Source organism: Rattus norvegicus, chromosome 10, assembly GCF_036323735.1.
Source record: "Rattus norvegicus strain BN/NHsdMcwi chromosome 10, GRCr8, whole genome shotgun sequence".
Taxonomy (NCBI): Eukaryota; Metazoa; Chordata; class Mammalia; order Rodentia; family Muridae; genus Rattus; species Rattus norvegicus.
The window spans coordinates 77647344-77672608 of NC_086028.1; the positions used below are offsets into that span (position 1 = coordinate 77647344).

General features: G+C 36.3%; 1 long non-coding RNA gene across 2 annotated transcripts in view; it reads right to left on the minus strand.

The window, feature by feature from the left end:
* Positions 1–6036: 6036 nt before the first annotated feature.
* LOC120095175 (uncharacterized) overlaps positions 6037–25265 on the minus strand; it is a 60194-nt gene continuing 40965 nt past the window's right edge. Inside the window, exon 4 of one of the 2 annotated variants that reach the window (XR_005490422.2) lies at positions 6037–6179. This is a non-coding gene — a long non-coding RNA (uncharacterized LOC120095175). Of the gene's footprint in view, positions 6180–23877; positions 25230–25265 lie in introns of those variants that run through there. The other variant, XR_005490423.2, reaches the window with a different exon arrangement.

The window sequence follows — 25265 nt, forward strand, 5'->3', positions numbered from 1 at the left end:
AGAAGCAGTTATAAACACACACACACACACACACACACACACACACACACACACACCATTTCAAATTAGTCCATGTTTATCTAAAATGTGTTGTTTTTATTTGTTCATTTATGAAGTTCCTTATAAAATGAAGAGTCACTTAACTTACAAACATGTATCCAAGAAAAACTAAATATTTTAGAAAAATTAATAGTAAAAGAAAAATATTTATAGTAAAATGAAATTCATCACGGATATATTGAAAATTGTATTATAGAAATGTCTTTATATGTCTCTGGGCCGTTAGCAATAGATCATCCACATGATTGCTAAATTAGTAGTACCTCTGATAACTGCCTAATAGGAACCCATTAAATATTAATTTTTATTAAATTATTTGTTTGAATGAATAAAAGCAGTATAGTTGGGCATGCTCTGTTTTCATTCACTGCTTCAAAATGAGGTGTATTTTTCAACCTCCCTATATATTGAATTACTGAATATAGTGCCACATTCTTGCATGGCCCAGGAAAGACCTGACAGTGGTGGTGAAGAAATAAAAAAATGAAATATATATATATATACATATATATATATACATATATATACATACACACACACACACACACATATATGATAAAGCTGGGTTTGATTGAACAGCGTTCTCAGGCGGAAAAAAGCCTTTGCACTCCATAAACTCACCACATTTATTATATAGAATTGAACAGGTAAGTTGGATTATTACATATAATTAAGCAAGTTATTACATACAGATAATCAGTCAGAATTTATGGCACACATCTGGATCAAGGGGAGAGCTTTAAGCAACCTCGGGAGGAACAGTCTCTGTAGGGGAACAGTCTTCAAATATCTGAGGGAGGAAACTATAGTGGACATCTGCACAAACTATCAACACTCACACTTGGACACCCAAAAAGGCTTTGCCACTTTCCTGTGGGTCTCACCCTATGTTTAAGACTTTGTAATTTTACCATGGGTCTGAAGCTATGGTCCTTGACATAGTTATGCCATATCAACTACAAGCATTCATTCAGGACTTCACACACTCAGGATTTCTTCCAATTATCACTTACAAAATTTTTTATAGATTTTATCATATATATCAAAGATTTTATGCATTACTGCATTACTGAGAATTCTCTAAAAATGAATAAAATATATAAATGTTTATTAAGAGGGGACAGTTATAAAAGACTCACTCACATGACGTTGTCTGGATAACCCAACAATGGGTGCTTGATGCTGCAAAGGCTGACACCATCATTCAATGAAGTCACCACAGGTTAGCTACCTCAGCAGTCCTTGTACTGTACTGGAGTCCTGTGATGCTCACAGTGAGCTCTTGTTCTTCAGTTTACACTCGAATGCTGAATAAGTTGTACTTTGTACTTGCCTCAGTATCAGAATAGACAGATTTGTCAAAGGAGAATGAGGACAAGCAAACAAAAGGAAAAGTTTCTTTCTGCAATGTCCTTTTGTCTGTGCTGCCACCAGAAATGGTAGCTAAAAATTTAGGATAGGTCTTTCTGCCTCTGATATTCAAATAACCTGGTAAGGAAAATCATATATGGGAGTGCTCCACAGCTTAGGTCGTCAAGTCTACATCCAAGACTAAATCACAATTATTAACATACCAAGTTTAAGGTAAAGATGTGAAATAAAATGCTCAGCATATTTGTTTGCTATAGATAGATGGATAGACAGACAGACAGACAAACAGATCAAGTGTTTTAGGACACAGATATTGCTTAATGATTGGGCTTTAGTTTTAATGTGCTATTACGAATTTGGAAAAGATTTAGAATGTCGTGAAGTATTGCATTTCACATTCTCATAAATTTGAATCTGCAATGCTATAGAAATGTAACTCTATAGAATGATGCTGCTAAAAGAAAAGCCATATTGATTTTTCTGGTTCCTAGGAGATATTTACATATATAACTACCCTTTGCATCTATCTTTGCAAATACATAGTTGTTAACCCAATGTGGTAAATTATAGAAGGAACTTTTCAGTAATAAACTTCAAGATGAAATAAATTACTTGGATGCAGATAGCAATGCTCCTTGGAAGAGAAAATAAGAGCGAGATCAGATTAGATCAGAAGGTTAGCATTAGTAAAACAGTAGCGTATCAATCAAGTCACACAGGGAAAATGAATAGAAAATGTAGGTGAATAATGGAGTCATCAAAGGGACATCTGGGAATACTCCTGGAGTGTTTGCCAAATGGTCATTGCCTTGCCTGGGAAATATTTCTTCTGTAGATTACAAGAGTCCCCTGGTACTTAGCTATAGGAAGTTTAAAATGCTTTATGGCCAAAGTAGCTTTCTAAATTTGTAGCATTTCTTTGGGTGGGTGAATAGATAGGTATATAGCTAGATATATACATATGTAAATAGATATGTACATATGTAGATAGATAGATAGACAGACGACAGACAGACAGACAGATAAGATAGACAGATTAATAGTGCATAATTTTATTTTTTACTTCTGGTTATATTCTTGTTTAAGATGAAGCTAAACCATTCTATAAGTCAACAGGAATGTGAAATTATTGTTTTAAAGAATGTTATCTGGTTTATGGGTATTGTCCTTGAACATGTTCTACATGATGGACTTTCTAATTAGTTTATGTGATTTCTAATTCCACTCTTTTTTACCTAGAAGAACTTAGGTATTCGTACAGGAAACAGACAGTGAAAAAAAATTGAGAGAAAACAACAGGTGGGAAACTGGATTTACACCTAAGCTAACTCATCATATGTGGTTACAGTAAAATAGCAAGGAGTTATAAAGAAAACATTAAAAGTGCCTTCTCCATCATCATTGCTGTGGACACTGATTTCTTTAATCAACCTCTTCATTATGAGAACAAATTGGTTTTTCTTACCTTCACGCTACTAACAAATAATATGTCTAACCTCAATTATCAGACAGGCTGCTATAACACAGAAGGAGAGCTGAAGGTAGGTTTTAGTACCGTTGTTGATGGTTGGGGAATAATGCTAGAAGTCACTGTTGTATTAAGAATTGACTGCAATTGAACCAAAAGATCTGAAATTTAGATCAATATTGGAATCACCTGAATATATTATATATGACTATGTTCTATGCTGCAATCTCGAGGATTCTTATTTAATTGATTTAAAGTTCAATTTGGACACCGAATGTTTAAAATACCCAGTAATTTTAATAGATAACTGAAAATGGAGAACTCTGCTAACACAAATACCTTACCATGCCAAAAATGCATAATTAAATATAGAGAGTGGTAGTATTTCTTCAGTGAATGATCACAAGAGTTCTGTCCCTTTAACTATTTAGGTAGTACAAATGTCTTTTTGCTTTGTTTGGAACTAACCAATTGTTAGTAAGTTCAGCTAAGATCATTGTTGTGTTTATCCATGTTTTTGCCTTCAAGTAAGAGAAATGAAATCAACCAAGGAAGCCCTACCCTTTATGTTTTGCTTTTCTAAGACAGAGTTTTATGTAGGTAAGGCTTGCATTGAACTTCTGGTCCTTCTGCCTCTATATAAACAAGTACTGGAATTGTGGTTGCACACTTCTACAACCAGCTTCTGTATCCTTTTAGGACTTGAAGTCAAAGACTAGTCCTAAGAAAGAGCTGATCTGTTGATGCTTCATCATAATCAAATACTTGTCAATTAAATGAGATTATTACGTAATGTAAAATAAAATTATACATTTATATAAACATGTCTTGCTCCCTTCAAAAGACTTGGGATTTCTAAGTGTGATGGTAAGTGGATATGCATCTTTGGAAGCTTTTAGAAGATTGGCAAAGCTTATTTGGGGGATAATATCATAATTTGAAAGGGCTGTCATTTTTCACTTAAAAAATTCATTCAAGAATTGGATGAAAACTCATTGAAAACCATTCACAGGACCAGAAACCCTTCTGGTAGTTCTTCTTCTTCTTCATCCATACTAGGCCTCGATACTGCGTAATCCAGCTTTGGGGTTTCTAAAAATGTATAGATGAATTTTCTCATCTCTAAATGCCATGCTACATACTACCAAAATGTTAATTTAATATAAATTTTTCAACTTGAGACTCTTGTTTTGTTTTGTTTCCTTGCAAAAGAACAGTTATGTCATAAAGAGGGACATACAAAGTTAGGGTTGGTTATATTTTATGCCTTTCAAAATTGAGTATCTGATTTTCTTAAAATTATTAGAAAGGACTAGTGGAAACAACATACAATTATACTTGAAATTTACGAAAACTATTAAATCTCTACTATCTCAGATGCCTCAACTGCTATAAAAAGATAATCAGTGATGCTTAGTGAGGATCGTTGAGTCGGTACTGAATGATATCCTGTGACTTATTACTGATATCTGTCCTGTATTTGTCCCTAGACCAGGAGAGAAGAAACATGGGTGTGGTAATGAGTAGATAGCTTAATGTATATTGGTTGCAGAGGACGGAATATAATAAAATACATACAATTTGCACAACACTTGTATATTACACAAAACATTGGATTAAAATCCAAAAGTAAGACTCTACTTTCACATTTAGAAAGAACAGCGCTTCATCAGTATATTGAACTCCAGCTCAATATCCATTTTTTTCAGAGTAAAATATTGTTGAAGGTGGCGAGTTCCAGGGTCAAGCTCCTCCCATCAATCAACCTTACTGAATTGAAGAAAGGTTTGCCCACTCTGACCTCAGCCAGATGGCGACTTGTTTTAATGTGGACTTTTAAGAAATAAATACTGCTTTTAAAACAATGATTTATTGCTGATCAGAGGAGAAAATGTATTCCTGAGTCTAAATAATGTATCTATCTTTAAAAACTGCAAAATTTATCAAAACCTATGCATTAAGCATTCAGCATCAAGCATGTTTCCGGTGTCGCAGGCTTCTCTGTAACAGTGATAATACTGACAGAAAGATATAAACACTAATCCAATACTACGTATCAAATGCTATACTTGAAGTAAAATCGTGTTTGCTAGTAACCCAGAAGAGAGAGGAGATGGTACTAAGAAAGGGGGATTTAGCGACTGATAGGAGGCCCTTTGGGGATTTTTAATTACTTCTTAAACATCCCGCAATCTTTGAGATCACAGACCTTCCAAAATCATGGGCCTCGATTGGTTGCGATGAACTTAAGTACTTGTGTAGTCCGTGTAGCACAAGCAAGAAAAGAAATCATTTGAAAGTATTAAAAAAGTAGTCTAGAGCTCCTCAAACACTCGTGATGAGTCATCTGCGAACCTTAGTGGAACATAGATGTTGATTTCCTTCATTGGAGCGCAAAGGCAGTCATCTTCAAAACTTTCAGGCAAAATGGTCGTACTGACTCAGCCACTCTAGTCTATAGGGTCAAGCCCTAGCTTTGCTGACAGTAACGGAATTACCATCCAGAGTTTCTACTCTACATTCTGGCTAATCTCCCAGATGTCTCCAAGATATTGCACTGATGCTTGAGTGATGGGTAGTAATCTTCAAGTGGGTAATAAAAATCAATAAAGGAAAAATGAAATTGTAACCTGAAGTTAAGAGAGAAGTCGGGAGAAAAAAAGAGGAATAAGACAGCATTAAGCAGAATAGAAGACTACCAGGTAACATATGGGCAGTAAGAATAAATATTGATTTTTGGAGTTTCAAAACTTTTAGATTGCTTGGGGAAATACGTGACAACTCAAAACATAAAAATATTATCAGGCTTGGAGGAGTAGTTCTGTCATCTCAGCACTTGGGATGCTAAATGAATTCTGAAATCAAGGTCATTCTGGGCTGCATAGTGACATTGAGACCAGCTTGTAATACATAAGATTATCCTAAATGAAACAAAACAAAATAAAAAACAAAGAAGAATAGAACGCTTTAAATGCAACGATTAGGTGATTCGTATTAAACCTGGGGCCTGTAGATGGAGCTCAGTGGTAGAATTCTTTACTCAGATGAGTTATACCCCTGTATTTGAGTATAAAGCCACACACCATGCCCAGAAGTAATGGCCAGCACAAAACAAATTCAGTGACTCCAGCCTTCTATCAATTTCCTATTGTATATATTGTATTTTGATAATGTTCCAGTTCCCTTTACATTTTATTCCTTTTCTCTCCCCACATTTCGTTGTCCTCCTTCCTCCTTTAACGTGGTCCTTCTACTTCCAAGTCATCTTCTTTGCTTATTTCTGCATGAAGAAGAAAACTGCATGATACTTATATTTCTATAACGGGCCAATATCACAACAAGATGTTGTCTACTGCTATCCACTTTGGTTTAGTACAACGCAATTTCATTCACCTTTAAGGAAACATAATATTCGAAGAATATATAATGTCCTATTTTCTGTATCAGTTCAGGTGTGAAGTACCAGATTTATCCCTTTTAATGGCTACTGTGAATAGCAACTCAACAAAGAATGGTGTGACAGTATCTTTCTATATACTGATTTAGTATCCTTCAACTAAATACCAAAGAATGGTATAATTGGACCATTGGTAGGTCTGATTTTAGTTTACAAGGAATGCCCATGTGTTTTCCTTCGTGTTTATATGAGTTTGCATTCCCCACTAATACAGTATAAGGATTCCTTTTTAGGCACATGGGCACTTTTATTATTCATTGTCTTCTGTTAATCTCCATCCTAACTCATATGACAGAATTCAAGTGAAGTTTCATATTTATTTTTCTAATACTTAAGTATATTAAACATTATTGTCGTACATTCTGGACATTTATATCTCTTCTTTTGAAAAATATCTCCAAATATTTTAACACTTTATTGATTACTTTTTCGATGTTAATATTTATTTCTTTATATAGTGCCTCAATGTTGATATTAATTCTCTGTCAGATAAAATAGCTGGCGAAGATTTCTCTCTCTTTTTTTAACTGAAAATATTCTTCTTTCATACAATACATCCCAACCACAGTTTTTCCTCCCTCAACTCCCCTCAGCTCCCCTTGTCACCTCCGCCCTTTTTCAGATCTACTCTGCCTAAGTTCCCTTTCAGAAAGAAGCAGGCATCTAAGAGATAAAAAGGGAAAACACAACACAACAAAACAAAGTAAGACATGGTAAAAGCCCTCCTAAGGATGTTGGACAAGTCAACCCAATAGGAGAAAAAGAGTCTCGAGAGCAGGCAAAGGAGTGTAGAATTCCCACTCTTAGGAATTCTACAAAAACACCAAGCTAAAGGCCATAACACATATATAGGGTACCTGGTGTGGACCCTTGCAAACCCTCTTTGCCCATTAGTCTCTATAAACTCATAAAAGTACCTCTTAGCTGATTTAATGGGCAATGTTCTTCCTGTGTGCTCTATCTACCCTTACTCTTACAAACTTTCCTCACCCTATTCTGGAGTACCCTGATCCCCAAGGAGAGAAATCCAATGGAGACATCCATTTTAGGCTCTACATATAGTGCCTGTCTGTGAGCCTCTACACTGGATCCCATGGTTGTCAAAGGAAGCCTCTCTGATGACAACGGAGCATGGCACACCATCCTAGGTCTCTGGGATCCAGTATTTGGTTCCTGATCATCAAGGCAGTATTGGACATGGGTTCACCCTCATGGAGTGAACTTCAAGTTAAACCAGGCACTCCAACAAGTTCTGTGTCCCATTTCTCCAGCAAATCTTTCAGGACAGTTTGTAGGTAAAAGGCTATTCGGCTGGGTTTGTGTCCAGGTTTCTCATTCCATAATTTAATGAGTATCTTGTTGAGCCAAAGAATCTATATGGGGATGAAGGCTCCATACAGATGCTAACTCAATTTCTTTATGTTCAATGGAAGATTTTTCTGTTTTTTTTATGACTTGGCTATTCTCTCTCCTGATCATTGGATTTTCTAGACAAAAGCTTTTTTTTGTTTGTTTGTTTGTTTGGAAGTTTTACCTGCATGCATATCTGTTCAGAACATCTGATCCCCTGAAATTAAAGTTACAGACAGTTGCAAGCTATTTGTTTACTGAGAATGAAACCTAGGTCCTCTGAAAAAACAGCTAGTGCTCTCATCCACTAAAAAACTCTCTACCACAAGCTTAGCATTTTATTAGTAACACATATCATCTACAAATGAAGATAATTTAAATTCCTCCTTTACTACTGTCTTCCTTTTATTTATCTTCTAAAATGCTGTGGCTGAAACTTTAAGTGCTAATTTTAATATTATTTCAGAAAGTGGACTCAATTGTATTGTTCTTGATTTTAGAGTATATAAATGATTGACTTTGATGTTGACTATTATATATATAGAAATGATCCTTCTGTATGCAACTAAGAGTTTTTCATCAAAAAGATTTCATGTATTATCAAAAGTGTTCTGAACCTTTTGAAATGTCAGAATTATTTTTATCCCTGATTCCATTTTTATTTAGCTTATTATGATTGTTGATATGCAAATGTTGAGCACAACTATATTCATGGTATAAAGTTGATCATAGGTTGTCCTCATTTCTATGTCATAGAGGTTAATTTTAACAACCTATCAGACTTTTTTATAAATCAATGTTCACCAAGGATAATTATAAGAGATTATTTTGTGTCTCTAAAATACTGGTAGCAGAACAATATTACCCATTTAGGCCTGTATGTAATATGATAATGAATAATTCATCCTGAAAAAAAACTGCAGAAGCCCCCTGCAGTTCTTTTCTCGGAGGAAGCATTGCTTCAGATCCAAGGATAGCCTCAAACTTACAATCCCCCTTCCTTATCCCACAAAACACACTTCCTTCGGCATTTCTTAACAGTAGACTTAAACAGAGTGATGTGTACTGATGATATCCCCCTTCCCGTATTTATCTGGGAAAATCTTTCTATGTCCCAAATTTTTGACCGTTAGCTTTTATGGAAAATTTTCTTAGTTTTGTTGTTGTTGTTTTTGTTGTTTCTATATTTGTTTTTGTTTGAGTTTTTTAAATTTTTTTCAAGGGATTGTTTTCCAACAGTTGGAATACCTCATCTTATGATTTCCTGAACAAGGTTACTTTGATAGTAAAGTGATGATTGCCCTTACATAACAGAAATTCTTGCTTATTGTAGCATGGATGATTTCATTAAAATGTTCTTCAATAATTCTATCTTTAAACTGAAAGATTGGGGGTTACTTTTGAGTATTCTTTATTTAAATACTTTTCTGTCATTTTCTCTCCTTTTCTTCTTTCTGGGATTTGAAAAATCCACATATTATCTCTCTTGATGACACATCACAGATGTTCATGATATTGTTTAATTTTTCATTCAGTACATTTCTCAGTTATAGGACATGTGTGTGCATATTTCTTTTTATTCTTCTTTTTATTCTCTCATACATTTCTCTTTGTGTGTATGTCCGTCTCGTTTTCTCTGTTTCTCTTTGCTTCCCTTCCTCTCTCTCTCTCTCTCTCTCTCTCTCTCTCTCTCTCTCTCTCTCTCTCTGTTTGTCTGTCTCTCATTGCCCATCTTCTTCCCTGCTTCTGCCTCCTCGTAAACATTTTAGTTTTATGTGTTTTGTTTTCTCTACTTTATTAAGATGTCTCTAAGTGTTTTAGAGTATTCTTTAAGATCACAGAGTTATGATAAGATAGTTACTTTTCATTGTGTTAAACAATTCATAAACTTTTGTTTCCTTGGAGTAAGACTCTGAAATGTAATTGTGTGTCTTTTATATTATCATGTTTGTTGACGATTCATGACGCTCTGATGTCTTGAACTGAGTTCACAGGTGAAATAAGACTCTAAATTGCTTAGGAACTCTACCTCATCAACTCATCAATTCATCCATTTCCAACATTTTCTTTATTAACAATATAGTATAAGACTTTCTATTTCTTTTTCTTTTCTTTCTTTCTTTTTTACAGACTCCTAAAGTATTATTCTCAACCATAGATGGATGTCAACTCATGCTGTATTAGAATTGAATGGTAGAAGAATCCTATTATTCCACCCAACAGTGTTTATTCATATTCAAATTATCCTGGAGTTGATTATAACAGCCATTCCCAGTTTAAATTTACAGTTTAAATGCTTTTTGAAACCTGCTTTTTATCTTAAAGCTACTTTTAAATAGAAGTAGTGGAGATAGAATGTTATTACTTTGCTACTAATATCTTTCAGTAGTGTGTGTGTATGTGTGTGTGTTCATGTGAACATGTTTACTATGATAATGGTATAATAATATATGCTGTTTTTCTGTTATACCAATCATATGGTTAGTTGACATATCTGAAATTATTTTCTTCCAGTTAGCCGAAATTTACATACCTTCTCCATATAGGAGACAACGAATTTCTTAAATATTGTAAAAAAAAAAACCCGCCCACAGGAGAACATAAAATTTGTTGTTATTTATGTCTTCACCACAGAGGAAACTTTATGTGTGACTCTAGAAAGCTGATTCTTCTTAAATCCTTCTGAGCAGCCTCTCTTGATTTAAACGCTTTTGCTGTTTTTACTTTTCTTTGCCAAGATATAATCATGGAAGGGATGCGTTTGTTTACTTTTTTTGAAAGAAATGACCTTCGTATATCTGTGAATCTTTCTACATGGTTTGCTTAAGCTATCCATCAGCCTTAATAAAACCCGTGGGCGAATCAGTGTTAGAGGAGCCGAAACTTTTTACTTCACCTTTTTAAACATAGAAAAAGCAAAAGCAGGTTTTGTCTTCCCAGAACTGTAAGTCAAAGGCTAGGCAGGTTCATTGTTCAACTTGGCACCTTGAACATCTGGCTTTGGTACATTTCAATATATCTGCAGAAGTAAATTAGTCAAACGTACTAGGATCACTATTTCATCTAGTTACCACAAATGTTATCTTGTTCCCATTAAAATAATGCATTACTGTGTCTGCAGGAACTAAAGGAGGGACAGATGTAGAGAGATTTTTTTTTAACATCACAGGGGTAGTAGACCTACTTGAGTTGAAGACTTTTCTTTTCTTTTTTTTTTTTTTTTTCCTTTTTCCGGAGCTGGGGACCAAACCCAGGGCCTTGCGCTTCCTAGGCAAGCGCTCTACCACTGAGCTAAATCCCCAACCCCGTTGAAGACTTTTCAATTTATACTTACATTGCTCACATGGAATTAAGTATGTTTTTTAATAATATCCAACAATAAGTGGTTTATTATTTTTATTTAGAAAGAGCAGGCCGTTATTTGTTTCCATGACATAAGACAAACCACAAAAGCCATTTTAATGAAAGCATTACACAACTCTGCCCTAATGTAAGTTTTAGTAGCCAGAGTCAATAACGTATTATGATCATTTCTGCCATTCAGAACCATATTATCACTGAGTCAGTAGTGGTGGTGATGAACAGGGCAGCTTTCTGCTTAGCTACTTCTTTTTTTTTTCCTATATTATCTTTATTTTTTTCTTTTTTTTTATTTTTTATTAACTTGAGTATTTCTTATATACATTTCGAGTGTTATTCCCTTTCCCGGTTTCCGGGCAAACATCACCCTCCCCCCTCCCCTTCCTTATGGGTGTTCCCCTCCCAACCCTCCCCCCATTCCTGCCCTCCCCCCATAGACTAGTTCACTCGGGGTTCAGTCTTAGCAGGACCCAGGGCTTCCCCTTCCACTGGTGCTCTTACTAGGATATTCATTGCTACCTATGGGGTCTGAGTCCAGGGTCAGTCCATGTATAGTCTTTAGGTAGTGGCTTAGTCCCTGGAAGCTCTGGTTGCTTGGCATTGTTGTACTTTTGGGGTCTCGAGCCCCTTCAAGCTCTTCCAGTTCTTTCTCTGATTCCTTCAACAGGGGTCCTATTCTCAGTTCAATGGTTTGCTGCTGGCATTCGCCTCTGTATTTGCTGTATTCTGGCTGTGTCTCTCAGGAGCGATCTACATACGGCTCCTGTCGGTCTGCACTTCTTTGCTTCACCCATCTCGTCTAATTGGGTGGCTGTATATGTATGGGCCACATGTGGGGCAGGCTCTGAATGGGTGTTCCTTTAGTCTCTGTTTTAATCTTTGCCTCTCCCTTCCCTGCCAAGGGTATTCTTTTTCCTCATTTAAAGAAGGAGTGAAGCATTCACATTTTGATCATCCGTCTTGAGTTTCGTTTGTTCTAGGGATATAGGGTAATTCAAGCATTCGGGCTAATAGCCACTTATCAATGAGTGCATACCATGTATGTCTTTCTGTGATTGGGTTAGCTCACTCAGGATGATATTTTCCAGTTCCAACCATTTGCCTACGAATTTCATAAACTCGTTGTTTTTGATAGCTGAGTAATATTCCATTGTGTAGATGTACCACATTTTCTGTATCCATTCCTCTGTTGAAGGGCATCTGGGTTCTTTCCAGCTTCTGGCTATTATAAATAAGGCTGCGATGAACATAGTGGAGCACGAGTCTCTTTTAAATGTTGAGGCATCTTTTGGGTATATGCCCAAGAGAGGTATAGCTGGATCCTCAGGCAGTTCAATGTCCAATTTTCTGAGGAACCTCCAGACTGATTTCCAGAATGGTTTTACCAGTCTGCAATCCCACCAACAATGAAGGAGTGTTCCTCTTTCTCCACATCCTCGCCAGCATCTGCTGTCACCTGAGTTTTTGATCTTAGCCATTCTCACTGGAGTGAGGTGAAATCTCAGGGTTGTTTTGATATGCATTTCCCTTATGACTAAAGATGTTGAACATTTCTTTAGGTGTTTCTCAGCCATTCGGCATTCCTCAGCTGTGAATTCTTTGTTTAGCTCTGAACCCCATTTTTTAATAGGGTTATTTGTTTCCCTGCGGTCTAACTTCTTGAGTTCTTTGTATATTTTGGATATAAGGCCTCTATCTGTTGTAGGATTGGTAAAGATCTTTTCCCAATCTGTTGGTTGCCGTGTTGTCTAACCACACTGTCCTTTGCCTTACAGAAGCTTTGCAGTTGTATTAGATCCCATTTGTCGATTCTTGATCTTAGAGCATAAGCCATTGGTGTTTTGTTCAGGAAATTTTTTCCAGTGCCCATGTGTTCCAGATGCTTCCCTAGTTTTTCTTCTATTAGTTTGAGTGTGTCTGGTTTGATGTGGAGGTCCTTGATCCACTTGGACTTAAGCTTTGTACAGGGTGATAAGCATGGATCGATCTGCATTCTTCTACATGTTGCCCTCCAGTTGAACCAGCACCATTTGCTGAAAATGCTATCTTTTTTCCATTGGATGGTTTTAGCTCCTTTTTCAAAAATCAAGTGACCATAGGTGTGTGGTTTCTTTTCTGGGTCTTCAATTCTATTCCATTGGTCTATCTGTCTGTCTCTGTACCAATACCATGCAGTTTTTATCACTATTGCTCTGTAATACTGCTTGAGTTCAGGGATAGTGATTCCCTCTGAAGTCCTTTTATTGTTGAGGATAGCTTTAGCTATCCTGGGTTTTTTGTTATTCCAGATGAATTTGCAAATTGTTCTGTCTAACTCTTTGAAGAATTGGATTGGTATTTTGATGGGGATTGCATTGAATCTGTAGATTGCTTTTGGTAAAATGGCCATTTTTACTATATTAATCCTGCCAATCCATGAGCATGGGAGATCTTTCCATCTTCTGAGGTCTTCTTCAATTTCTTTCCTCAGTGTCTTGAAGTTCTTATTGTACAGATCTTTTACTTGCTTGGTTAAAGTCACACCGAGGTACTTTATATTATTTGGGTCTATTATGAAGGGTGTCGTTTCCCTAATTTCCTTCTCGGCTTGTTTCTCTTTTGTATAGAGGAAGGCAACTGATTTATTTGAGTTAATTTTATACCCAGCCACTTTGCTGAAGTTGTTTATCAGCTTTAGTAGTTCTCTGGTGGAACTTTTGGATTCACTTAAATATACTATCATGTCATCTGCAAATAGTGATATTTTGACCTCTTCTTTTCCGATCTGTATCCCCTTGATCTCCTTTTGTTGTCTGATTGCTCTGGCTAGAACTTCAAGAACTATATTGAATAAGTAGGGAGAGAGTGGGCAGCCTTGTCTAGTCCCTGATTTTAGTGGGATTGCTTCAAGTTTCTCTCCATTTAGTTTAATGTTAGCAACTGGTTTGCTGTATATGGCTTTTACTATGTTTAGGTATGGGCCTTGATTTCCTATTCTTTCCAGGACTTTTATCATGAAGGGGTGTTGAATTTTGTCAAATGCTTTCTCAGCATCTAATGAAATGATCATGTGGTTTTGTTCTTTCAGTTTGTTTATATAATGGATCACGTTGATGGTTTTCCATATATTAAACCATCCCTGCATGCCTGGGATGAAGCCTACTTGATCATGGTGGATGATTGTTTTGATGTGCTCTTGAATTCGTTTTGCCAGAATTTTATTGAGTATTTTTGCGTCGATATTCATAAGGGAAATTGGTCTGAAGTTCTCTTTCTTTGTTGTGTCTTTGTGTGGTTTAGGTATAAGAGTCATTGTGGCTTCGTAGAAGGAATTCGGTAGGGCTCCATCTGTTTCAATTTTGTGGAATAGTTTGGATAACATTGGTATGAGGTCTTCTATGAAGGTTTGATAGAATTCTGTACTAAACCCGTCTGGACCTGGGCTCTTTTTGGTTGGGAGACCTTTAATGCCTGCTTCTATTTCCTTAGGTGTTATGGGGTTGTTTAACTGGTTTATCTGTTCCTGATTTAACTTTGATACCTGGTATCTGTCTAGGAAATTGTCCATTTCCTGAAGATTTTCAAATTTTGTTGAATATAGGTTTTTATAGTAAGATCTGATGATTTTTTGAATTTCCTCTGAATCTGTAGTTATGTCTCCCTTTTCATTTCTGATTTTGTTAATTTGGACGCACTCTCTGTGTCCTCTCGTTAGTCTGGCTCAGGGTTTATCTATCTTGTTGATTTTCTCAAAGAACCAACTTTTGGTTCCGTTGATTCTTTCTATGGTCCTTTTTGTTTCTACTTGGTTGATTTCAGCTCTGAGTTTGATTATTTCCTGCCTTCTACTCCTCCTGGGTGTATTTGCTTCTTTTTGTTCTAGAGCTTTTAGGTGTGCTGTCAAGCTGCTGACATATGCTCTTTCCTGTTTCTTTCTGCAGGCACTCAGCGCTATGAGTTTTCCTCTTAGCACAGCTTTCATTGTGTCCCATAAGTTTGGGTATGTTGTATCTTCATTTTCATTAAATTCTAAAAAGTTTTTAATTTCTTTCTTTATTTCTTCCTTGACCAGGTTATCATTGAGTAGAACATTGTTCAATTTCCACGTATATGTGGGCATTCTTCCCTTATTGTTATTGAAGACCAGTTTTAGGCCGTGGTGGTCCGATAGCACGCTTGGGGTTATTTCTATCTTTCTGTACCTGTTGAGGCCCGTTTTTTGACCAATTATATGGTCAATTTTGGAGAAAGTACCATGAGGAGCTGAGAAGAAGGTATATCCTTTTGCTTTAGGATAGAATGTTCTATAAATATCCGTTAAGTCCTTTTGGCTCATGACTTCTCTTAGTCTGTCGACATCACTGTTTAATTTCTGTTTCCATGATCTGTCCATTGATGAGAGTGGTGTGTTGAAATCTCCCAATATTATTGTGTGAGGTGCAATGTGTGCTTTGAGCTTTAGTAAGGTTTCTTTTACGTATGTAGGTGCCCTTGTATTTGGGGCATAGATATTTAGGATTGAGAGTTCATCTTGGTGGATTTTTCCTTTGATGAATATGAAGTGTCCTTCCTTATCTTTTTTGATGACTTTTAGTTGGAAATTGATTTTATTTGATATTAGAATGGCTACTCCAGCTTGCTTCTTCTGACCATGTGCTTGGAAAGTTGTTTTCCAGCCTTTCACTCTGAGGTAGTGTCTGTCTTTGTCTCTGAGGTGTGTTTCCTGTAGGCAGCAGAATGCAGGGTCCTCGTTGCGTATCCAGTTTGTTAATCTATGTCTTTTTATTGGGGAGTTGAGGCCATTGATATTGAGAGATATTAAGGAATAGTGATTATTGCTTCCCTTTATATTCATATTTGGATGTGAGGTTATGTTTGTGTGATTTCATTCTCTTTGTTTTGTTGCCAAGACGATTAGTTTCTTGCTTCTTCTAGGGTATAGCTTGCCTCCTTATGTTGGGCTTTACCATTTATTATCCTTTGTAGTGCTGGATTTGTAGAAAGATATTGTGTAAATTTGGTTTTGTCATGGAATATCTTGGTTTCTCCATCAATGTTAATTGAGAGTTTTGCTGGATACAGTAACCTGGGCTGGCATTTGTGTTCTCTTAGGGTCTGTATGACATCAGTCCAGGATCTTCTGGCCTTCATAGTTTCTGGCGAGAAGTCTGGTGTGATTCTGATAGGTCTGCCTTTATATGTTACTTGACCTTTTTCCCTTACTGCTTTTAATATTCTTTCTTTATTTTGTGCGTTTGGTGTTTTGACAATTATGTGACGGGAGGTGTTTCTTTTCTGGTCCAATCTATTTGGAGTTCTGTAGGCTTCTTGTATGTCTATGGGTATCTCTTTTTTTAGGTTAGGGAAGTTTTCTTCTATGATTTTGTTGGTGATATTTACTGGTCCTTTGAGCTGGGAGTCTTCACTCTCTTCTATACCTATTATCCTTAGGTTTGATCTTCTCATTGAGTCCTGGATTTCCTGTATGTTTTGGACCAGTAGCTTTTTCCGCTTTACATTATCTTTGACAGTTGAGTCAATGATTTCTATGGAATCTTCTGCTCCTGAGATTCTCTCTTCCATCTCTTGTATTCTATTGGTGAAGCTTGTATCTACAGCTCCTTGTCTCTTCTTTTGGTTTTCTATATCCAGGGTTGTTTCCATGTGTTCTTTCTTGCTTGCTTCTATTTCCATTTTTAATTCCTTCAACTGTTTGATTGTGTTTTCCTGGAATTCTTTCAGTGATTTTTGTGTCTCCTCTCTATGGGCTTCTACTTGTTTATTTATGTTTTCCTGGAATTCTTTCAGGGATTTTTGTGTCTCCTCTCTATGGGCTTCTACTTGTTTATTTATGTTTTCCTGGAATTCTTTCAGGGATTTTTGCGATTCTTTCAGGCATTTTTGCAATTCCTCTCTGTAGGCTTCTACTTGTTCTCTAAGGGAGTTCTTCATGTCTTTCTTGAAGTCCTCCAGCATCATGATCAAATATGATTTTGAAAATAGATCTTGCTTTTCTGGTGTGTTTGGATATTCCATGTTCGTTTTGATGGGAGAATTGGGCTCCGATGGTGCCATGTAGTCTTGGTTTCTGTTGCTTGGGTTCCTGTGCTTGCCTCTCGCCATCAGATTATCTCTAGTGTTACTTTGTTCTGCTATTTCTGACAGTGGCTAGACTGTCCTATAAGCCTGTGTGTCAGGAGTGCTGTAGACCTGTTTTCCTCTCTTTCAGTCAGTTATGGGGACAGAGTGTTCTGCTTTCGGGCGTGTAGTTTTTCCTCTCTACAGGTCTTCAGCTGTTCCTGTGGGCCTGTGTCTTGAGTTCACCAGGCAGCTTTCTTGCAGCAGAAAATTTGGTCTTACCTGTGGTCCTGAGGCTCAAGTTCGCTCGTGGCGTGCTGCCCACAGGCTCTCTGCAGCGGCAGCAACCAGGAAGACCTGTGCCGCCCCTTCCGGGAGCTTCAGTGCACCAGGGTTCCAGATGGTCTTTGGCTTTTTCCTCTGGCGTCCGAGATGTGTGTGCAGGGAGAAGTCTCTTCTGGTTTCCCAGGCTTGTCTGCCTCTCTGAAGGTTTAGTTAGCTCTCCCTCCCACGGGATTTGGGTGCAGAGAACTGTTTATCCGGTCTGTTTCTTTCAGTTTCCGGTGGTGTCTCAGGCAGGGGTCCTGCCGCTCCTGGGCCCTTCCCCACGGGAGCCCAGAGGCCTTATACAGTTTCCTCTTGGGCCAGGGATGTGGGCAGGGGTGAGCAGAGTTGGTGGTCTCTTCAGCTCTGCAGCCTCAGGAGTGCCCACTTGACCAGGCGGTTGGGTCTCTCTCTCACCGGTTCTGGGAGCAGAGAGCTCTAGCTACTTCTTATTGCCCGAATTTAATTTCAGAAATGTCTTCAGTTTATAGATTAGAAAAGTAAAAATCTACATTCACGCCTTTATTCATTCATTCTCCAAATACTTATTTAGTGTTTAATATTTTCCCGAAAGCTGCAACAGGGCTCTCCCATCTGCTTTTATGTGGAGTTTTTATTCCAAGGAGTAGATGAGAAAACTGCAGACAATGGTTACAGAGGAACATATCATGGACAGTTTTCGATAAACATCAGTGTTTTGGAAAACACAGAATAGCAACGTTGCAGGAGGGCAAGGAATATTTAAAGGGGAAAGCAGGGAAAGACCTTGATAAGGTGGCTTATTTAAGCGCAGAACTGAAGGGCTAAAGGAAACAGCTTTTGCTTGTTTGTTTTGTTGTTACTTGAACAAAAGACACATGCATGCAGATCTTCCTTTAAAATAAAATAGTCCTTTTATTTTTCCTTTGTTTATTTGACAATGTTTCCATGCAGGCACAGTTGTCAACAAACTAAAACTCTTCTTTCACTTCCTCTGGAACGTACATTTCAGCTAACGTGCACATTAGTTTTAGAGACAAGTCTGGATTTGAACATCTCAGCCTACGAGGGATGCCTTAATAATTAAATAATATTCAGTGTTCTGGGGATATTATTGAATACCTTTTGTCAGTGCTCCAGTTGCCTTGACTGACAACACTTCAATATGATAAAGTTGTTGATACTTCTGAGGCTGTATCTGCATACATCTAGAAATATTTTCTAAAAGGACACTAATGGGAAAGAAATTCAGTATGTGTAAGAATTTTCCTCAGCTGTAGATATTCTCAGTTTTGTATTATTTTATGAACTTCATCTTTCATTTTGTAACAGCATCTTTTATCTATTCTTTAAATTTCTTGTGCATATATAAAATGCATCTTGTTCATGTCTACTCTCGTGCTGCACCCATAAACTCCCGAAATCCCCTGTAACACATTATCTGTCATAAACATGCATAGGATTGTCAACTGAAAAGTAATACATGGTAAATAACTTTTGTTTTATTAGCATTTTCTGTGTGACTCATGTAATTGTACCCAATCTTTTTCCCCTTGTTAATTATTTATATTTTCTCCTACCTTCTTTCTTCTACAAACAGCCTGCACTTATTTTTTCCCTTGGCTCATTTGAAAATGTTTCCATTGAAAAATATTAAAACTCCAAATGACTTTGTATAGTCCATTTTTATAAAGAAATATTCATTTTAAATGAACAGCCTAAAACGTAACATGTTTTATTGACTTTCCACTCACAAATATATTCAAGACTTTCATCTTTATTACTCTTTAAAAATCATGGTTTTAAAAATGTATTACAAGTAATTTTTGCAGAAAATTGTCTGTGGCATAATTTTTTTCCATCTTTTATGTGCATATATGCCAATTTGCTTTCCCATTTGAATGTTAGCATTGTATAATATGAAACAATGTTTAAAGCACCTTCCGCTCACTTTAGCAAATATATTTATATTATTTTGAAGCATTCTTTTTCCAGTATTCCTTTGCTTATTACTCAAGTTTTGTTTTGTTTTTCTTCTCTTTCAGTGTTCTTATGCTAGTGTTGTTATTGTTGGCAAATTGGAATCTTTCTTTTTTTTTTCTCTTTTTTCTTTTTTTCGGAGCTGGGGACCGAACCCAGGGCCTTCTGCTTGCTAGGCAAGCGCTCTACCACTGAGCTAAATCCCCAACCCCGGCAAATTGGAATCTTATTATCCATAGGTACCATTTCATAGCATACTTTAATTAATTCAGGTCTATTATCACTGGGCTGACGAGTTTTTATTCCAACTTGAACCAGACGAGTATCATTTGGGAATAGGACACATCAATTGAATGAAGTCTCCCACCAGGCTGGCCTCTATATTACCCTGTAGTTCATTTTCTCTCTTGAAGATGGAGTGCCCAGCTCACTCTGGAAAGTGCCACTGCTGAGCTGGAGGTCTGAGTACTCTAAGAAAGCATGTTGAGAAACTCACGAAACTTTCTCATGTTGAGAAAGCTAGTAAGCAGCACACCACTGGCCTCTTCTTCTATTCCCACTTACAGGTCCTGCCTTGAGTTCTTCCCATGCCTTCCTGGGCTTATTGGACTACAAGTTATAAGCCAAAATAAAAGCTTTCCTCCCCAGGTTTGCTTTTGGCTATTATGTTTTATCACAGCAATATAGCCCTTCCTTAGACAATCATCATGGAATGAGCACTCCATGTGCATAGTCATGAGCTTTCTGGGGTATCATCAGGGTTTTCTTAGGCATTTGATCATTTCTTGCCCCTCTTCATCCCCCCTCCTTTAGAAATTCTACCAGTTATGGGGTGGTGCACACAGTGTTCTTCATTAACAAACTCGACATTTTATAATGTTTAGATTTATGGTAATTAATTCTTTGTTTTATTGCATTATTTGGCTGAGCATTGTGGGTTCCTCAATACATTTCTCAAGTTATTAAATCTTGATCTTGCATTTTTTCTATTGTCACAATTGTACTTATTTTAAAAATCTGTCTTTTAAGTCATCTAATAACATTTTCTGCTATTAACTATGTATTCTGTAATGTCTTGTATTTGCATTGCTAAATTCGTTTAAGTGTATTAATTCTTTTGTTTATAAAAATCTATGCCCACTTGTTCTTGCCAGTTGTTCCCAAATGGTTTTTAATTGCACTATTCTATTTTCTTTTTTTATACATTTTGATTTGTTTTGACTTGTAGAAGCCTTCCTAATATGTTTATTTTAGAGGGAATATTAAATAGTTCAGTGATAGCTTCTCATCTTGTTCTGAAAAGTTCAGTATAATCTGAGTGTCAGTACACACCCTTCATGTTTACCTCACTCATCAGTTTCCTCAGCTCGGTGACACACATGCCTGAAAGGGTGTGGAGAAGGAGGAAAGTAAGCCTTGTGAAGAGAGGATCTATAGAGTCTGCAAAAAAAATAATAGATAGCTACACACATCAGGGAGTATTAATAGAGTGGTATACAAAACTGTGTTTAAAAGAATCGAGACTCGAGATATCCAAAAATACAGCCAACAAATAGGCCAGTGAGGTAAGCTGATGATTTGTTAAAATCTAAAATAGAAATGGCCAATAAAGCATAGGAAAACATGCTTAATATCACTAGCTTTTAGGGAAATCCAAATTAATGCCAGACTGAGATGGCATCTCAGTCCAATTAAAATATGAGTGTTTTAGAAACAGAGTAGCACATGATGATGAGATAAAGAAAAAGGGAACCCTTAATCACTCTGGTAAAAATAGGAATTGGTCCAGCCACTTGACATAATTATGAATGGTCTTTATAAATGTAAAAATAAAGCAACCATGTGATCAAGCAATGACACTCACAACAGGTTTAAGTAAAGACAATGTACAGACATTATAAGTCAGTATTCACTACTTTCCCTTTATTAATATCTCTTAAGCAACCAACCTGAATCTTCACCAATGGAGGAATGGATAAAGAAAATATGGTTGAGATAACACTGTATTTTTTTCAGCCATAAACAAGAATGAAGTTGTATAATTTTCAGGCAAATGATTATAACCGGGGATAATCATATTAAGCAAATTAAGCTAATCTAAGAAAGATTAAATGACAAGTTTTCTCTCATCCATGGAGCCTAGAGTTTATATAGATACACAAAAACCTACATGTTTCATGCAGATGACATGAAACTAAAAACAAATTCAATTAGTGGAACAAGGAGAAGTGATGGGAGGGATAAAGTCTAGAAAAGGGAACTTAGCAGGATAGAGGGAGATCACCACAAGGTATACTATATGCTTATATTAAAATGATGTTATATAACCAATGTTGATAAATTCAATTTTAAATAGATGTTATTATATCTATTTAGATGAAATAAATTGATAAATTAATTCACTCAGTCTACACCTTCAGTTCTTATGAGCCAGCCAGCCATTCATTCCAAAATGCTATAACCTTTAGTTTATTTTCCTCCTATATTGAATCTAGTTTGGTTTTTATTGTTCAAGGACTCCTTAACTTTTATGACCCATTGTCATTATTCCTACATTTCTCAGGGATGAAGGGGCTTAGGCATAAACATTAACTTTTATATTGATCTCCATTCATGAACATTTTACTGAATAGAGGTATATGCAAAAAATGTTCATAAATCATATGTGAACATCACAATAAACAACCGTGAATTGAAAAGTGCACATATGAATAATGCTAGCGCTAAAAGGAAAGCCTTGTCTATGAGTGAGGCAACTCTCCAGGCCTTTTTTATTGTCATCCTCAGAAATACCAAATCTGAATCAACTTAGCAGGCTAGTTTTGCTATTATATGATTTTTGCAAAAAACAGAACTGTTTGATACAATTTATTTTGTTTGCATTCAGATACTATCTAATTTGTGATTTATTGATAGTGCTCACTGTGCGATAATTACTTTAACAGTTATGTATTTGAAAATTTGTATACACTTAATTATTAAAGTACTTGTTTAAATATTCCACTGTTAGCAGCTATCTGAATTATATATGTCTTAGGCTAACATAAGCAACGATCTTTGTACTATATGTGTCCTAAGAAGAATATACATTCAAACTTGGCTATATATTGGAAAATGAGCCTTTGTCCAACATATGTCCAACTTTACTAAATGCTAGAAAATTGAATTCTAGGATATTTGTAACAAATGCCCACTTCTCCACCAGTATGTGTAGCATATAGTCCATACCCATACCATTCCTTTGTATATTGGCTTTTATTTTTATTTCAGCCATGTTTGTGAATAGGTAGTGGAGTTGATTTGTTTTTCTCTCTTCATATTTATTGCAATGTTTCTTTTACATGTTTTGGCATCAAAATAATTATCTTCCTTCCACCCCTATTGGAAATGATAATTCTATCCTTGCTTTCTAAATTTGTATTTCTTTGATAAAGATATATTAGAACATTTTAGATTTTTTAAATCTTTGGGTTGTCTTCTTTGTAAATCCCCAGATAAAAGTCTTTTATTTTCTCTATATCTAATTAGTATATTACTTTAATATTACTAGAGAAGTTATTTGTATATTCTGAAGTTTTTTTAAACTTATGTATGTAATGTTCTACCCATTCTATGGTCCCTTAAACTCTTCAATTTTTATAAAGAGGCCTTAAGTTGATAATATTACTATTTATTAGGTGTTTATATTAGAAGGTGCTTTTTTTGCATCATATAATGATATTTACTAATATTTTATTCTAGATACATGTATGCTTATATGTTTTATGTGAGTTTATGTATTTAGCCTGTTCCCCCTAACTGTATTGGTTATCCACCATTGAGTTTTGTTTGTGGAGTGAGGCAGAGATCAAGAGTCATTAGTTTTGCACTGGGCTATCTGAGTGACCAAGGAACATTCTGAAGAGAGGACTGTGGTAGTGTGAAAATGTCCCCCATAGCCTCAAAGGCACTATCGTGAGATGTGGCTGACACTATAGGGAGATGCGGCCTTGTCAGAGTAGGGGCAGCCTTGTTGAAGTAAGTGTATCACTGGGATTAGGGCTCTGCAGTTTAAAAGGCACAAGCCAGGCACAAGCCAGGCACAAGCTTCACTCTCACTCTCTGGTGCCTGGACCCAGAGGTAGAACTCTTAGCTGCCTCTCCAGACGATGTCTTCCTGTAAACCACCATGCTTCTCACCATGCCAACAATGGACTTGGACTAAACTTGTAAAGTGTAAGCCAGCACCAATTAAATTCTTTACTTGGTTAGAGTTGCCATGGTCATGGTCTCTTGTTCTAGTTATGGAAAGCCTAAGACAAGATGTCACCTGTACCACACTGTAGACGTGTTTTTGTTTCATCAAGGAAAGTAGCCATTTCTTTAAATAAAATTTAAGCCTACATTGAAAGGAGAAGTAACAAGAACTTCCCATTTTACGGCCAATGAATGGATGATGAAATCTGGGTAAAATGTGGTTTTTCTTAACACCTTTGAAGTGAAAGTACTTCATTTTATTAAACTCAAGAGGCTGTGGGAAATAAACCATATTTAACAGTTACCAGCTCATAACATCAGTCATTTAATGGGAAAAAGAGGAGCTTCAGGAGAATACTATTCACCGAATCTGCTCTAAGTGTTGTTACAAAAATTATATGCTGCTGCAATGGCTCTAAGCTGGGTACACTCTAAAAATGGAGTTCAAACTACAAACTGTCTTTGATAAAAGAAAATAATAATTAAATATAATTACAGCTATTTTTAATAATGAAAAGAATACCTTTATAGAAAGTATATTTTACCATTATACATGATTTTTTTTTTTCTGGAATTGAATTTGGACAACTACATTCTAATATCTGTGATCCAGTAAAAATAATTCAATGAAAGGGTTTCCTTTGTTTATATAAAACATATGCAACCATATGTTAAATATAATACTTTATAATACATAAACAGGCATTAACCTATGCATACCTTGAATAATTATAATCACATTCATATGATTTCTATGCCAATATATACTCATACATTAAATTACAGGGTTTTTTACAGTTATTAATTAAGATTGACCTTCAAATTTTTCTTCCTTCTAGCCAGACTCATTGATGCCCTTGTACTAAGCAGAGATCTCTTTAACTAACCATTCTACCCCGCCCCCGCATGTGTTTCCTGGTATTCTTTCCCTTGTTACTCCAAGAGATGCTGGTAACCCCACAGGACATAATCCTTCTGAGTCCCTGCAAACAATTACTGTTTCTACATATTTCTGGTAGTTTACTACTCTATTATACAACTAAAAATTCATAGCTTTCTGATATTATTGCATACATTAATTGATCTGATTTTTTTCTGACATAAGGCATGTTGGTTGAAGTCATCTTTGTATACACAATCATGCATAGCCATCCCCAGTGATCATGACAATTCCATTGAGCAAAGAACTTCTTTCCTTTTTAGCTTGAATGATTTTATTTTATTATTTATCTTTCACTAATTACTTGATTTCTTTATATTTCAAATGGTGCCCCCCTTCATAATCTCCCTTCCACAATCCCCCACTGAATCCCCTCTCCCCTTTACCTCTAAGTGGGTGCCTCCCTCTACTCCATTCTCCAACATCCTCCTTTGCTGGCTCAACAAGTTTTCACAGGATCAAACCCCTCCAGCACCAAATGTCAGATAAGTCAGTCCTCTGCTACATATGTAGCAGGATCCATGGGACCATCCATGCAAACTTTTTGTTTGGTGTTTTAGTCACTGGGAGCTCTGTGGGGTCCGCTTAGTTGATTGTTCCTCCTGTGGGGTTCCTTCAGTCTGCTCCATTTTTTGGCCCAGAGTTTCCTTAAGAAAGGGACAATTAGGATAAAGATTTTGAGA